General features: G+C 37.8%; 1 protein-coding gene and 1 long non-coding RNA gene across 2 annotated transcripts in view; one reads left to right on the top strand and one right to left on the bottom strand.

The window, feature by feature from the left end:
• Positions 1-7,984, bottom strand: part of SNTG1 (syntrophin gamma 1) — a 913,181-nt gene extending 905,197 nt beyond the window's left edge. The window contains 1 exon segment of the mRNA XM_047727784.1: positions 6,933-7,984. The gene's annotated coding sequence lies outside the window, so the exon portion shown is untranslated.
• A 122-nt stretch (positions 7,985-8,106) lies between these two features.
• Positions 8,107-11,567, top strand: LOC125098715 (uncharacterized). The gene is made up of 3 exons (XR_007126925.1): positions 8,107-8,206; positions 10,150-10,194; positions 11,515-11,567. It is a non-coding gene; the product is annotated as an uncharacterized LOC125098715 (long non-coding RNA).
• The last annotated feature ends 4,119 nt before the right edge of the window (positions 11,568-15,686 follow it).

Consider the following 15,686-nt stretch of genomic DNA (forward strand, 5'->3'; position numbering starts at 1 on the left):
CTGTAGAGGACAGTTGCTGTTCTTTTTATCCTATGGTATAGTCCCCCTTTTCCTGCAGAATGCACCAAAATTTGAATCTGGGGATAGAGGAACTGCTTTGCACTTAATAGACCATAGTCCGTAATTTATTATCTTTTTTTTTTCTTCACCTAACAGTTTAATCAAAATTAACATCTGGGTTATTGTTGTTGTGGCACGTATAAGAAGAGGAAAGAAAGACAGTAGTGAGAAAAGATGCCAGAATAAATACATGATGGGATATTGTTGATCTATATTCATTCCTATTTATTATATGAACTATTTTTCCCACAATATTTTTGACCACCAGAGAAATGGGAGTATCTACTTCATCTCAGCCACTCCTCATCATTTGAGATTTATTAGCTGTAAACTTCCAACAGGTATTAAGATAAGGGTTTTCGCTGAGTCATGGTTCATTCTCCTATTTTTAGATAAAAACAGGACTAGTAAAAGGCCCTGATTACTGGGTGCCTGGGTGACTTAGTTCTTAAGCGGCTGCCTTCAGCTCAGGTCATGATCCCAGTCATAGAATGGAGTCCCACATCAGGCTCCCTCCTATGGGGGAAGCCTGCTTCTCCCTCTCCCACTCCCCCTCCTTGTGTACCCTCTCTTGCTGTCCCTCTCTGTCAAATAAATAAATAAAATCTTAAAAAATAAAATAAAATAAAGACTGACTACAAATGTCAGTTCTAACAGATGTCCCTGAAAGCAGAGAAGTGCTGGTTCTGCAGGCCACAGGAACAAAGGCAGCCTATGCACTGAATCCAGTTTCTAATGCGTTTGTTCTATTAAAAAGCTTTAAAAGCTAAACTAGCTGAAAATGAGATTTCACACAAAACTCTGCTTTCGCTTTCCAGATTTCTCTTTAATAGAGAAAAGCAGAGAGTCAGGGGGCACCTGGGTGGCTCAGTGGTTAAGCCTCTGCTTTCGGCTCGGGTCATGATCTCAGGGTCCTGGGATCGAGTCCCGCATCGGGCTTTCCCCTCTGCAGGGAGCCTGCTTCTTCCTCTCTCTCTCTCTGCTTGCCTCTCTGCCCGCTTGTGATCTCTCTCTGTCAAATAAATAAAATCTTAAAAAAAAAAAAAAAAAAGCAGAGAGTCAGGAACCTCTTGGGGGCCTTGCTTTCAGCAGTTTGCTGCAGGCTCTCCTGGCCAGCCGCTCTCATTAGCATACATGCCTAAACCCAGTAGGCATTTCAATTTACAATCTATGCAACGAAGAGTAGGTTTGGATAGGTAAACAGAAAAACAAACAGTCTAGGACAAAGCGTGATGAAAAGAACTAGGTAGTGATGAGCACAGTACACTTCGAAAGACAAAATGGGAGATTCATCTGGAGAAGTAATTAAAGAAAATTGCGGAATAGTGAGAGCCACCACATGCAGATGGGCCTAACAAAGGAAGTAATAACAAACACCAACTTGACCAAGTTCCTGATGGGTAGAGGCAGTTCACCAACCATTCTCTATGCCCTGTTATTTTACCCATTCCCAACAAGAGATGAGGTGGAAATTTTCTTTGTTTTACATATGAAAATAAAGAGACTCAGAGTTTACATCCCTTTCCCACGTTTGTATAGCTAATGAGACTACCAGGATTCAACTGATCCCAAATCTCATGCACTTTCCATCATAAAAGTATGGGAATGTTTTCAAGAAAAATGATCTGAGGGAAGCAGAAGAAAATTTTCAGCTCAACTAAACCTGTATGTTTTTGTGTGTTTGTTTTCTAATAGTCAATAATGATTTCCCAAGAGAATCAAGAAAATAGTTAAGCTATTAAATTAAGATAAAGTGAATTACCCAAGATCACATAATCAATTGATGAGAAAACTAATATATTTGATACTAGACTTCATATGTACTTAATAAGTATTTTAATAAGTATTTTTTACCATGCAATTGACACTTTTTTTCCAGCATAACAGTATTCATTGTTTTTTGTACCACACCCAGTGCTCCATGCAATCCCTGCCCTCTCTAATACCCACCACCCTGTTTCCCCCATTGACACTTTTTTCTTATCAACATTCTTAAATTTCTTAATCTCAGATACTTACTTATTTCTCACCATAGATCCATTTGAGAAGTTTTAAAGAGAATGTATTATTTTTTCAACTGTTTTATATGAGTAACATTGTTAAAATTCTGATACCATTTCTAAAAGATTCCTACTTTCTGTGAATTTATTTGGTGAATTTATCAGGTAAGCATGTATTCCTTTAAAAAATTAAATCTGGCTCTTTCAAATGTTGAGTAACTGGTAATAAATTTACTAAATATAAATGTAGTTATAACTACCTTACAAATTTTAATTTTAAAATTTGAGTAAGTATGTGCATTAAATGTTATGAAGTGATAGAGAGCTAGCCACTACTCTAATGCATTGATTTGATGATTCTTTTAATTTAAGAAAATGGTATTATTTTAGTTTTGCTGATAATTTGAAGACTAAATTTATGAAAATCTAAAATGATCTTCTGACACTTTGTATGGAATGTGTTCAAAAAGCTTCACAGTGAGGGGCGCCTGAGTGGCTCAGTGGGTTAAAGCCTCTGCCTTCAGCTGAGGTCATGGTCCCAGTGTTCTAGGATCGAGCCCCCACATCGGGCTCTCTGCTAAGCAGGGAACCTGCCTCCTCCTCTCTCTCTCTGCCTGCCTCTCTGCCTACTTGTGATCTCTATCTGTCAAATAAATAAATAAAATCTTTAAAAAAAAAAAAAGCTTCATAGTGATAATTCAAAGATAAAGTTCTTGGTCACATGACATTATTTAAATGACTTTCATTTCCTACTTTTTCTCCATTTTCCTTTATTTGTAGTTTATTTCCTTTTCCCTTTTTGGTAACTGATAACAAAAAAACAAAAAAAAAAAACAAAAAAAAAATCTTTACATTCTATCACTAGGTAATCTTATAATTTTCATCACAACAATTTAGATTTCTTAAACATGTTATCACAATATTTTTAGTGATACAGATATAGAAATCTGTATCTATCTTTATAGATACAGAAATCTAAAAAGACTACATGTTCAAAAATTACATTTAAAAAAATCATAGTCATTACATTTAAAAAATCATAGTTGTAGTTTTAACTCCAACGTAAAGAAAATAAGCAATGAGATGTTGCTTAACTTGAGATTCCTGAAGATGTCCATGAATAGAATCTAAGCTTTGGACTAATCTTCACAGCATTTCCATGACATCTCCATGGATCAGTCCATGTTGTCCACACTTCACTCCATTGTCACTTGCCCTGAATCAAACCTAAGCTTTCTACATGTGTTGTTAGATACTCAGTTTTAAACTTCATTTGATCCTATGAGTTTTCTTATTGGTATAACTAATAATATCATTCCTCTTTTACAGACCAGAAAATGATGACACGAAGGCAGTGATTGATCCAATTAAGGGCAAAATTAAAGTAGATAAAATGAACTCCAGTCATGCTGACCTAAGCTTGATTATTTGGTGTAAGACATGGTATCAGTTTTGAGTAATAAATGCATAAATCCTACCTGCATTCTAACATTGATTTGATTAAGAGATATAAAAAATTGATGCTGAGTTAACAGGAAAATATTGTATTACTTACACTTTAGTTTTTAAATATAGGAGATATGGCCACCATATAGGAAACACCAGGGAATTTTTCAATGAATGAAGCAATCAATGCTATTGGAGATTATTTATAATAAATCAAAGATACAGCACTCAGGTTTCCAAAATGCTCTCAAAAGCATCATATCGTGACTCTCCAACCTTTCATAGAGTAGGCATTCATTCATTCATTCATTTGTCCCACAAATACTTAGGTTTCAACCATACATAAAGCATTGTGCCTTAATAGTAGGTAAGATAACCTCTTTTAGGGAAGAAAAATTAAGTTTCAGTGGGTTGAGTGACTTGTCCAAGATCTAATGACAAGCAGTTCAAGAATCCTGACCTTTTAACTGTCAAACAGTACTTGTTCTGCTACATCATGATGCATAACATATTTTGTACTGCAGCATGTTTGCTTCTTTCAATGCATGCCATGTACGACTCAATCTCCTAATCTAAACAGAAGGAATATACTAAATAAGAATTCTTTTTCCATTTGAGTGCTATTCTATGACTCACTGTAAAGGTTTCTGGGGAGGTGAGATATCTAGAAATAATTTCTGACTTACGAAATACTTTTCTTCACCAGTGGCTTTTACCTTGCTTGTTAGAATTGGATGAATAAGTGGTTGTTTGCCTAGAATTCACATATTTTAAACTGTACAAAAATAAAAGTCAATTACTAGGGGCCTTACTAAGTTTCAATAATAATCATTTCATATTCCCATGTGTTTTGATAAAAGCATATGTAACTTGGTTCAAACTCAAGCAACAATTCTAAAGCAACTTGAAGATACTCAAATCCAATATGATATGACTATATCAGTGATTACATTAGAATATCAAATGAATATTTAGATGGCCTACAGAAAAAGTTGATCAAGAAGTAGTTTTATAATATTTCATAATTTAAAGATTCCGATCTGAACTCTGTCCCACTCTCCACTATTTCTTATTAAAATTAGAAAAGCAACTAATAGATTCCAGAGCTCACTGTTAATTATCCTCTGTCCTATATACACTTTACATTTTCCTGATTATGTAATCTTATCTTGCTTTTCTTTTTTGAGTCTTAAATATAAGCAACAGCCAACAACACTTATCCTATCAATAATACTTCCCCTCCCCTAACCCCCAGGAGAGGGGATGCTGAATTGCTGTGTCTGGTACTGGCCAAACCACATGCATCCTTTTTCTGTAACAAACCAAAATAACTATTAAAACAGCTGACTTTAATAAGATAAGGATTTACTAGAGTAAATTATTGACTTCTCTTTAAAGACAGGTGATTCTATACAAAAGAAAGGTCTGGTTCATTAGCCCACCAACTCCTTTTTTTTTTTTTTTTTCTTCTTTTTTTGGAGTGGAAGACAGTTAGATATTAGTATATAGGTAGGCATTAAGCTGGTCTGCAGAAGTCTATCTCAATTTCCCCAAAAATAAGGATTGATATGAGCACTTTGCCTGAGCTTCAGTGGGTGAATGTGAGTTATTTATTTCTACTACTAAATCTCCAGAGGAATTAGGCAAAGGTAACTTCTACTTTGTGTAGTTCAGCCACACATAGGGCAAGCCTGCCCCCTCTATCACCAAGAAGGTAATTGCGGCCACATACCAACAGCCATGCTTCCTGGAATACATTCTCTGCTTTCTTTTTATGCTCTGCCGACCAGGGGAGTCTCTCTATGGTAATTAATAGACAACCAGAATAAAAGTTTAACAATATGCTGTCATTCTCTTAAAACATGATTTATCATTACATGTGGTAATTTCACTTTCACATCTCTAAAATTAAAAAAAAAAAAATCAGGTTGCGTTAGGAGCACATTTTAAGTCTCCTGGGAAGGAATCCAAATCAATGGTACATTTTCTTTTCCTCAGATTATCATTTCTGACCTATATAGGGCAAAATAGTCCCCAAGGAGCTCAATGACATAGATGCCTCTGCTCCTTTCTGCTTAGCAAGCAGGTTCATTGTAAGCGGTAAGTGACAGTTAAGAATGATATTTCCTCAGAGTTTAACTGCCACTCTGAGCCAATGCAAAATAAGGGCCCATCAACTCACCAACAAATACCATCTTAACTGCCTCAGATGATTTTCATATTGAAAGTGAGGAGTATGTATGGATATGTACTAGAGACATTCTATATCACTTTTATATATGAACTATGAAATTAAAAGAGAACCATAAAGAACTATAATTTTTCAAAGGGACGAACTGTTTCCACAGTATTGGTTATGCAGATAGCATCACATGTATTTACATGATTGTAGAAGTCCTTACTTGCTGAACCGAATGTTCTTATTGGAATTGATCAAGCTCTAACGGAAATGTCAGGCATATGCTATAAATTTGTGTAACTGCCTTTACCCAGTGAACCCTTTTTATTAAAGCAGAATGTTTATCAAGGTCACTGTGAAAGACTGTACTTTTAAACCTCTAGAAGAAGACTCCAGAAATAAGAATCAACAGAAAACAGATTTAATTAACACTTTAAAATTTATGGTTTGTCAAGAACCTATTGGCCTATTGCTTTTTGGATTTCAGTGACAAATGCATTTTGTAGAATGAAGAAGTCAGTATGGTATCAAAAGCCAACTCTCCTAAAAAGGGACACTAAAGCTTCTCATTTTCTCCCTTCTGGCAGATCTGGTTTAAGCAAGCCGTGTTAAGATTTAAAAGGCTGGAAAGACTATGCTAAGCAAAAAAATGTGTGTATTTCTTAGATAAGATTCTACAGGTGTAAGTATACTTGGGGGTTTGGGTAGAGAGAGGGATCAAGTGTGTATGTATACATGTGTTTGTTCTTATATCTGGTTTGGCAAATTATAATAATATAAAATATAATAGAAGAGGTTGCTAAACCATCTCTACTTGTAACTTTGAGTCTTGAATACTATATAACACAGATAAGATTACTTTAAACCGCATGCATAGGATTAAAAAAAAGCCTTTTACAAAATGCCAGATTATATTAATTTTGAAAAAAAAACTAAATACACAAATTCAAAAAGATCAGCACTAAGAAAAATACTCAACCGAGAGTTTACTCTAATCATATAAGGCAATACATATTATTTTTAATATTCTTGTCACATAAGAGGCTTCAGAGAAGTAAAATATCCTACTGTTTTATGAGGCAAGAGGTTTCCTAAGATCATGCTGCAGGAACAATCACTGAAAAATAAAATTATCTACTCCTTAACCCACAAGGCAAGATCATACTGTTTATAATCTTTCTGTTAAAACCGTTATTAAAAAGTCATTAGAGTTGTAAATAAGTAGAAGTAATAATATTATCACTTACCAGCCGAGTAAAGGAATTAGAAGTCTCAGTCTCTAAGGTAGGGATGAGAGTAGATCTGGAACTCTTCTTTCAAAGCTATTTCCAAAATAGTTGCAACTCTCCCGTGAGCATTCTGTTTATTTCATGAAGTGTGGGCCTTTGAGCATTTCAACCCCTTCTGCAGAGCCCATGGTTTTTCAGAGCCTTTAAGAACTTCAACTTCACTCTCCTGCTTGCATTTCCTCCCAGCCCCCTGCGGAGAAATATTCTTGAAGTTGTTGCTCAGAGTTTAATCTGTGGAAAAATAGGACTCCTCAGAGCCCTGTATGGTAGTTGTAGCAGGTGGATAAGAAGGGTTACTTTCCGTCTATCAAGGAAAGAGAGGGGGAACCAAGGGGTATCAGGAGGCACCGCCTTTTAGCTGCGAGGAGCAGGGAGCCCAGATCCCCGAGGCGACGACAGTGGTAGCAAGGGCAGCGCAGTTCTGTCCCTGTGACGGCAGCCCAGTCCAGAGACGCTGTCCATCCCCTCCGGTGCTGAAGTATAAGGACTGGAACCCCAGCCCGTCCCCTGATCGCACTTTGCTCCACCAGCGAATGCAAAGGGCTTCCTTGTCTTCCAGTCTCACCTCTTTTCCTCTGGCGCTTTATATTTTGGTAGGGGTTAACTGTTTCTCCAAAATAATACTCTCATACTTATTTGGTGACAACGTTTCCGGACATTACCTAACATTAGAGGAAAGAATCCGTGAGAGATCAGATTTGAGCCTCTCCTGACTTTTCAGTGGCCCTGAACGAGTTTCCTAATTCTAGAAATGAAAGGAAACGCACGCACAAGCGCGCGCACACACGCGCACGAGGAAGTGGGGGGGAGGGGAGGCAGGGAGAGAGGGAATATGAATAAATATAGATTATGTACCGTGGAAAATCCAGAGTTTCTCTGGGTTTCTAATTACAGAAAATGGAAAGGGTTATTTTAGAACACTCCGCAATCTTGATTATCAATTAGGGGGGACCATACTTAAATTCTGAAAAACCCCGTTTGAAATCCCTGGGTTAGACACAGTAAAGAGGTCGTGGGTTCCTCTTGGACCCTCCAGGCATAAATGACAGGTTAAAAAAAACAAACAAAAAAAAACAAACAAACAAACAAAAAAAAAAAACAAAGACAGAGAACGAAAAAAGAAAAAGGAAAGAAAAAGCATCTATCTCGGCTTTGCTACCTTTTAAAACGCGGCTGAATTGGTTCGGAATCCTTGCCGAGCAGCTAAGAGGATCCAGCCGGACGCGGTTCATGTGAGTGTCAGTGCTCCGGGAGCCTCGTGAAACAGTGTGTCGAGTCGGGAGCCTCGGGAGGTTGCATTCCCAGGGCAGTGCTGGAGAGCCGCCCACGGCCCAGGATCCTCGCAGGGGTGTGGGAAGACTCTGATTTCACAAAGGATCGAATGAGAAATGCATAAAGTCAGCGGGAGGGCTCGACCATCCCCGCCCTTTAAAAGCCAGAACAATGCCCAACCCACCCGGCCCTTTGCCTGGCTTTTCAGTGCATTTCCCGTTCGTCTCCCACGCCGCCCCCTAGCCTCTCTGATCCAGAGTCTCCCTGGGCCTTGCAGGCACTTCGCTCCAGCTCCGTACAGTCCCCCCACTTCTGCCCATTCTACCTGCTCTTAACCGGCTGATACCAAAGCATAAGGAAGGGTTTGTGTGGATGGTCCCCAGGGCGGTCACTGAGGGCTTCGCCACCCACACTCTGCAACGGGTGCAGATGCAAGTGTTGTGAGCAGAGGAATTGAAATACACAACGTTGAAACTGTTGGAAAACTGATCCAAATCACATCCACTGGGACCCTCGAAGCTATGTATAGTGAAGAGGAAAAATGTAGTGTAACAGCCCAACCCTTCAGGCTCTGAACTTATTCAGTGTAGATTTCTGTGCTAGAAGACTGTTAGTAGACTTGCAAGGAAATTTGGAAAAGAATTACTATGGAAGCCGGGAGGCGGGGGGCGGGGAGGGCGGAGCGAAACACTAATTTGTGGTAGCAGAAGAGCTGTCGCCTGTCCCTGGCCTCCCTTCCTTGACAATTTCTCAGATTCCTCGTCCTCTGATTCTGGCAGCACAGAGGAAGTCATAAACGCAACGCTTTCCTCCCACGCTTCCATTACGGATTAGCGCGTGGGTCTGGAACCGTCCATGCTGGTGGGCCGGTCTAAGCCTCCCGGAGCTAAATGCGCTCTCCAAGGCACTGGCTGAGCGAGGGACGTAGGAGACGCCAGCGCCCGCAAAATGCTAGCTGGTTCTCTTGAGCTGAAACATTTGAACCGGGATCACTTGGGAACGAAAATCAAGCTGGCAGGTTATTTATCCACACGAAAAGTGCATGTTTTCGTTGGACTTTGAGCTATTTCGCTGCTCAGCGCTACCTTCATTTCCCCCGGGGTGAGCACCAGGCGCCCTGCCCGCTTCCAGCTCTGGCTGCAGGAGACGGTGCCCAGTGTTGGGCTCATTGCAGGCCGCGGACGCTGTGTGGAGCTACACACGCAGAAAATGTAGCAGTGGAAAGAAGCCCATTATCTACTTACTCTAACAGACCTTTTGAGCAGAGGAACGGTTAAAAGGTGTGAATCTCTGGAACCGTGCCTGACGAAATATTTTGGTCTCACTAACATACACAAACTTCCTTGGAGTATTTGTTATTTGAGGCTAATTTGTAAGGGTGTGTTTTGCTTTACGGTCCATGTGAAAATAGATGGAATTCTCAGGATTGTGGTAAATGAAATTTCCCTTTTCCTTAAATGTATTGGAACACATGCTTCTTGTATCTGCACAAATAAGTATGTGTCATCCGTACAAGGAAGTTTCAGAAAGTGCTGGGGTTTTGTCAAGAGAGAAAAATCAGCCTTGTTGTGTGAGAGCTACACTCTTCAGGGGCCACTCTCTCCCTATCAGTCAAGAGGCATCTCTCCGCAGTATTTAATTTTGTGCTTATTCTAGTTGATTTGATTGTTTGAATTATTTTCTCCAGACATATAAAAACAAGAATAATTGCAGAAATTTAACGCACCAAATAAAAGAAGAGCACTTAAATGAGGCACAGGGTACAAAGACGTTACTAATTAAAAACATATGCACTTGATTATTCAGACCTAGAGGAACAGATTATCTTTCTAAGCACTGATTGACATTAATGCGGAACCTCTCTCTCTTTCAATCTTTCTCCCCCTCCCTCTCTCTCTGCCAGGAAGAGAAAAAAGAAGTGGTTGATTAATTTGAACTGTCAATCCCAGTAAGTATGTTAGTTTGATGTCTTTTTTTTTTTTTAAGAAGCAAAATCCACTCCATATTTTTCCTCATCAAATTGTATAACCAGTTATGGAAATTAAGATGAAAATTAAATGTGGTCAAACATCTGATGCTACAAATGAGTAAAATGCAACAAAACCAGGTGACAGATATACTGGGATCAATCAAGGAAATGTTTTAAGAAATGTCACCCTTGGAGCAGATTAAAAAAATTAATGTATTTTTTATTATTTTAAGTTATTATTTTAAAAATGTAAACATAGGGGTGCCTGGGTGGTTGTCGGTTCAAGGTCTGCCTTCTGCTCAGGTCATGATCCCAGGGTCCTAGAATTGAGACCTACCTTGGGGCTCCCTGCTTCTGAGACCTTCTTGGGTCTTTCCTTCTGCCTCTCCCCCAGCTCATGCTCTCGTGCTCTCTCTCAAAGAAAATCTTTAAAGAATTTTTTTTAATTTTTAAAAATGTAAACATAGTAAAATGTGAATGTAAACATCAACACCATGCGGTATATGAAGAATTACATTCATAAGAAAATTCAATACTCTAGAATGGTTACTGTGAATCCTAAACCAGGTCATTTAATTTCTTTGTTTACAAAACTAGGATACAATCCCACCCAGCCCATTCTTCACAGTATAGGAATCTTAGGAAACATGTTTGTGAAACATTTTGGAAATAATTTGAAGTCCTTTGAAGGGGGGAGTTTGAAATGTAAAGCAAAATATCCATACAATATGATCTATTGTATATAAAATTCTGACCTTCTATATAACTTATATAAGCCTCCTATTTTGAGCTACCTTGACTCCATATATAAAATGGTGGTAATATAATTCCTGTGAAACTGAATTGTCATATACCAAAAAAAAAAAAAAAAAGCATTGCATATAAAATCTTAGTACCTTTGTATATATCTATAAAAAATAGGTAATATTATTTATGGAGTATCCCTTAGTCACCATTTCTACACCTCAATTTCAAGACTGAATAGATAACTTGGGGGTTCTGTTCTTTTGTGGTTTGTTTTTTTTTTTTTAATAGAATATTTTAAATTTATTCATTTGTCAGAGAGAGCACAATCAGGCAGAGCAGCAGGTAGAGGCAGAGGGAGAAGCAGGCTCCCTGCTGAACAGGGACCCTCCTCCCCGGATGTGGGACTCAATCCCAGGACCCTGGGATCATTACCCGAGCAGAAGGCAGCTGCTTAACCGCTTAACTGACTGAGCCAACCAAGTGTGCGGGGGTTCTGTTTTTATTAACATATTTTTCTCATTATTTCTGTATTTTCCTTATGTTTCCTTTTAGAGATAACCCAATACCCACATCTGACTCTTTCAATCAACACCCCTAGCATCGTTTTGAGCTGGTATTCTCTTGTGTTCAAGTACCAGTAGGTATTATCTATCTATTGCCAATTATTTCCGAATTGGATCTTATTTATTTTTTTTCTTTTGTATGTTTCCTAATGAAATGTTGAGTTTGTGGGGGGAAAAAAATCCCAAATGGAGAAAGCATTCCTAAGAGAATCATTCAAAATGGGATCAGGAGGAAGGATATTGAGGAAGCAGGGCTATGCAGGTCTTCTATTTCAATTCTTGGAATACCATGAACTTTTGGCTTTTGTCAGTTGCAACTGGACCACCTCCAGCTAACATGTTCTAATTTGCTGAATTATCACTAGGTAAATCTAGAGGAATTTGTGTTTGCTTTTGTATTAGTTGAGCTCAATTGACTTCAGTTATAGGAAAAGGTAGATGAGATTTCAGAAGTCTACTGTTTCAAAGCAGCTGAAGTACAAAAATCCATCAGTTACATTTGTTTGATTTTTCTGTTGGGGAAAGTAATAAGTGGAGGTAAGAGAAACTTAGGAGTGTAGTTGGGCAGTGTAAACCACAGCTGCCCATGTGTAAGATTTAATTTTAGACAATGACTGAACACTTTCTTATTTATTTTTCTTTAGAAAAAAAAATTGAGTATGACTTGCTTAAAAAAAAAAAGAGTGTGCTTTTGTCACTGGATAAGTTACTTAATATTTTGAGCCTATATCCTCATTTTTAAACCGAAATAAGGCAATCTACTTAGTAAGGTTAACTAACACACAGCACCTGGCTGAGGACCTTATTCACAAAATGCTCAACATATGACAAGCTAGTCTACTTCTAGGACGTCTCTTCATGCCTCTTTGACAGAGGCAGTGTCTTGGAAAGTTTTTTGTTTTTTTGTTTTTTGTTTTTGTTCACTAACTTCAAGTAGGGAATACTGCTTTATTCAGACACATCAATGTGAATAGAGCTTATATACAAATATGTGGAAATTCCACTTCACGTTTTCAGTGTTATAGAAATCCTTTCACAGCTCATCAAGTCCTGCATGGTAGCAGGTTGCTAACCAATGACAAAAAATGAAACTATCCTTAAAAGATATACTGCCAATTTAGCCTATATGTCACCATTTTTTTTTTCCTAGACCCATCTAATTGGGCTTCTCTATCAAGGTAACCAATGAGTTTTCTATTTCTGAATCCAGTGGTCATTATTCTTTCCTTACATTTGTGAAAAATAATAAAGGGAGACCTCACCAAAGTAGAGTCTGAAAACAAGAATGGGGAGTGGTACTGCTCACTGTCAGTTACAGGAAGAAGTGTCAGTTACATGGCTAAAGAAAAAAAAAAAAAGGACACTACATCTCCTACAAGAAATTGACTACCTGTACTAAAACTCAGCCAAGGAGAAATTGTCATCATCCTGAATTCCTGCTTTTCTCCAATTGACTTACATTCAAAACAATGCTTCCCAAGTTCCTCCTTCTTCATAAAATAACTCCTCTCCTTTGTTTGTTGGACTCACCTATAGCTTTGCCATAGCTTGCACAACCCAAACTGCAATTCTCTCTTTATTCTCAAATAAACCCATTTTTGTGATAAAATAACTTTTTTTAAGATTTTATTTATTTATTTGATAGAGATTACAAGTAGTCAGAGAGGCAGGCAGGGAGAGAGGAAGAAGCAGGCTACCTGCTGAGCAGAGATCCTGATGCAGGGCTCGATCCCAGGACCCTGGAATCATGACCTGAGCTGAAGGCAGAGGCTTTAACCCACTGAGCCACCCAGGCACCCCAAAATAACTTTTATTTTTGAAGTTAACATTAGATTCAACATCTTACCTGACTCCAGAGCAGTCTTTGACCCATTTGATGCCTGCTTCCTTCTTGTGAAGTTATTCACTTAAATGGATATTTTTTCCTCAGTTTTCAGTGCTGATACCTTATCTGCTCAAACCCCTTAATGTTCGAATTTCCAGGATTTTGTTCTTGGAAATCTACTCTTCTTTTTCTGCATTATCTGCATAAGTGATCTCATCCAATCCCAAATCCCATTGCTTTGAAAATATCATTTATATGACACTGACACTTCAATCTGAGAAAGACTCCATTGTGTCCCAGATATATGTAGATGCAAGTTGTGTCATTGACATAGCTACTTGAAAACTTACTAGACATCTCAACTCGATCATCACCCCCACTGAATCTGTTCCTCTGAACATAGTCTTCATCAAGTAAATACACCACTGCCCTTCCAGTTAAAGCTCAAAACCAAGGAGCCATGTAAATATTTATCTACACTTACACACCATATTCAAAGAATCAGCAAAGAAAAACTCTTGTTTTTGTTCCTAAAATATTTCCCAAATCCTTCCACTTCCTCCAGGATAACTTTTCACTCTAGTGCAATTGATATATCCATAACATACCAATAATTTATCTCATTCCAGCCAGTTTTTCCATTGGAATCTTTGCACAGCAGTAGGAATGGATTCTTGACAACACAAATCATTCCATATCTTGCCTGTGCTTAAAACATCCCAGGGTTTCCTAATCCATTGAGCATAACCACTGTTTGGCCAGTGTGATATTTACTTCATCACTCTTTCCTCCTTGATCACCTACATTTCAAATCTTCATATTCACCAAACTCAGTCCTGCTGTAGAAACTTTGCAAATGCCATTCCCTAAAACTGAAGTACTACTCTCACCGCCCAGATCTTTACATGTTTGGTCCCACTTTTCCTTCGTATCTTGGCTTGAAAGTCTCATTATCAATGAGGCCTCCCCTGACCTGCCAATTTAAACAACCTTCACTGTCTTTCTGTGTATCCATCAATGTGTTTTAATGTCTTTATAACAAGTATCACCATGGGAAATTATTAACTTTCCTTTTTTTTTTTTTAAGATTTTTATTTATTTATTTGGCAGACAGAGATCACATGTAGGCAGAGAGGCAGGCAAAGAGAGGGGAAGGGAAACAGGCTCCCCGCTGAGCAGAGAGCCCAATGTGGGGCTGGATCCCAGGACCCTGAGATCATGACCCAAGCTGAAAGCAGAGGCTTTAACCCACTTAGCCACCCAGGTGCCCCTTAACTTTCCTTATTGACTCCTCTCTCCCTCTGTAATCCAGGCTGTAATAAATCCGCGTGCTTATGAATCCCCTTCTTTAGAACAGTGTGCAGTACACTGGTGTGCACACAGTGAGTGCACAGTAAATGGTTGGTAATTGAATGATCAGACTACTGAAGCACTGTGATAATTGCCAAGAATATAAAATTAAACAAAATACTGTCTTTGTTTTTCAAACCTGGAAAAATTTGTTATTTACAGGCATAAGAAAGAGCTTTAATACTGTGGTTACTTCCTAAGACAATTGCTTTTTAAAATTATACTCAGTCAATTTGAAACCACCAAAGGTGTATTTTTGATATTGTAATAAGCGTATTTTTGTAGAAAGTTTCACCTTGTATGTTTCTATAATTATAATATTTTAGTATAATCATGATATTCATGTTTAAAATTACTAAAATTATTCATAGGTTAGCAAAAACAGAAGGGCATAAGCACAGATTTGGTTCTATACCCTTCCCTTCGTTCTCTTTGATCTATATTCTTTACACTTTCATTATTTTCACTTCCATAAGAGAAATAGGCACATGATTGCTTTTATCTATAGATGCATCTTCTATTATAAAATCCAATACAATTAACTGTGGAAAAATTGGAAAAGCATGAAGATAATTGTCTGCCACATCCTTATCAATTACTTCACAACTTTAGTGTATTTTCTCCTAAAATTTTTTTCAGTAAATTGCCCCATCTCTCATTAATTATCACAGTATACTTATAATTTTTACTAACATTTTTAATTGAACACAATATGTACAACTTTTCTTTTATGTAGTCTTTAAAATCACTTTTAAAATCACTTTTAAAGACTATGTAATTATTATGTGGAGGTAATATAATTGGTCATATCTTTATTTTATGACATAGTCTATTTTCTAATTTTGATATTATTTGTATGAATAGTTTCATGGAAATATCATTTCTATTGTTTGCATTATTTTGGGGTAAGAGTCAGAGAAATGGAAAAGCAGATATAAAGTAGATGACTTCTAATGTATAGTTCGTGTATGTGTGAGATAGGCGTA

This window comes from Lutra lutra, chromosome 4, assembly GCF_902655055.1.
Source record: "Lutra lutra chromosome 4, mLutLut1.2, whole genome shotgun sequence".
NCBI classification, from domain to species: domain Eukaryota; kingdom Metazoa; phylum Chordata; class Mammalia; order Carnivora; family Mustelidae; genus Lutra; species Lutra lutra.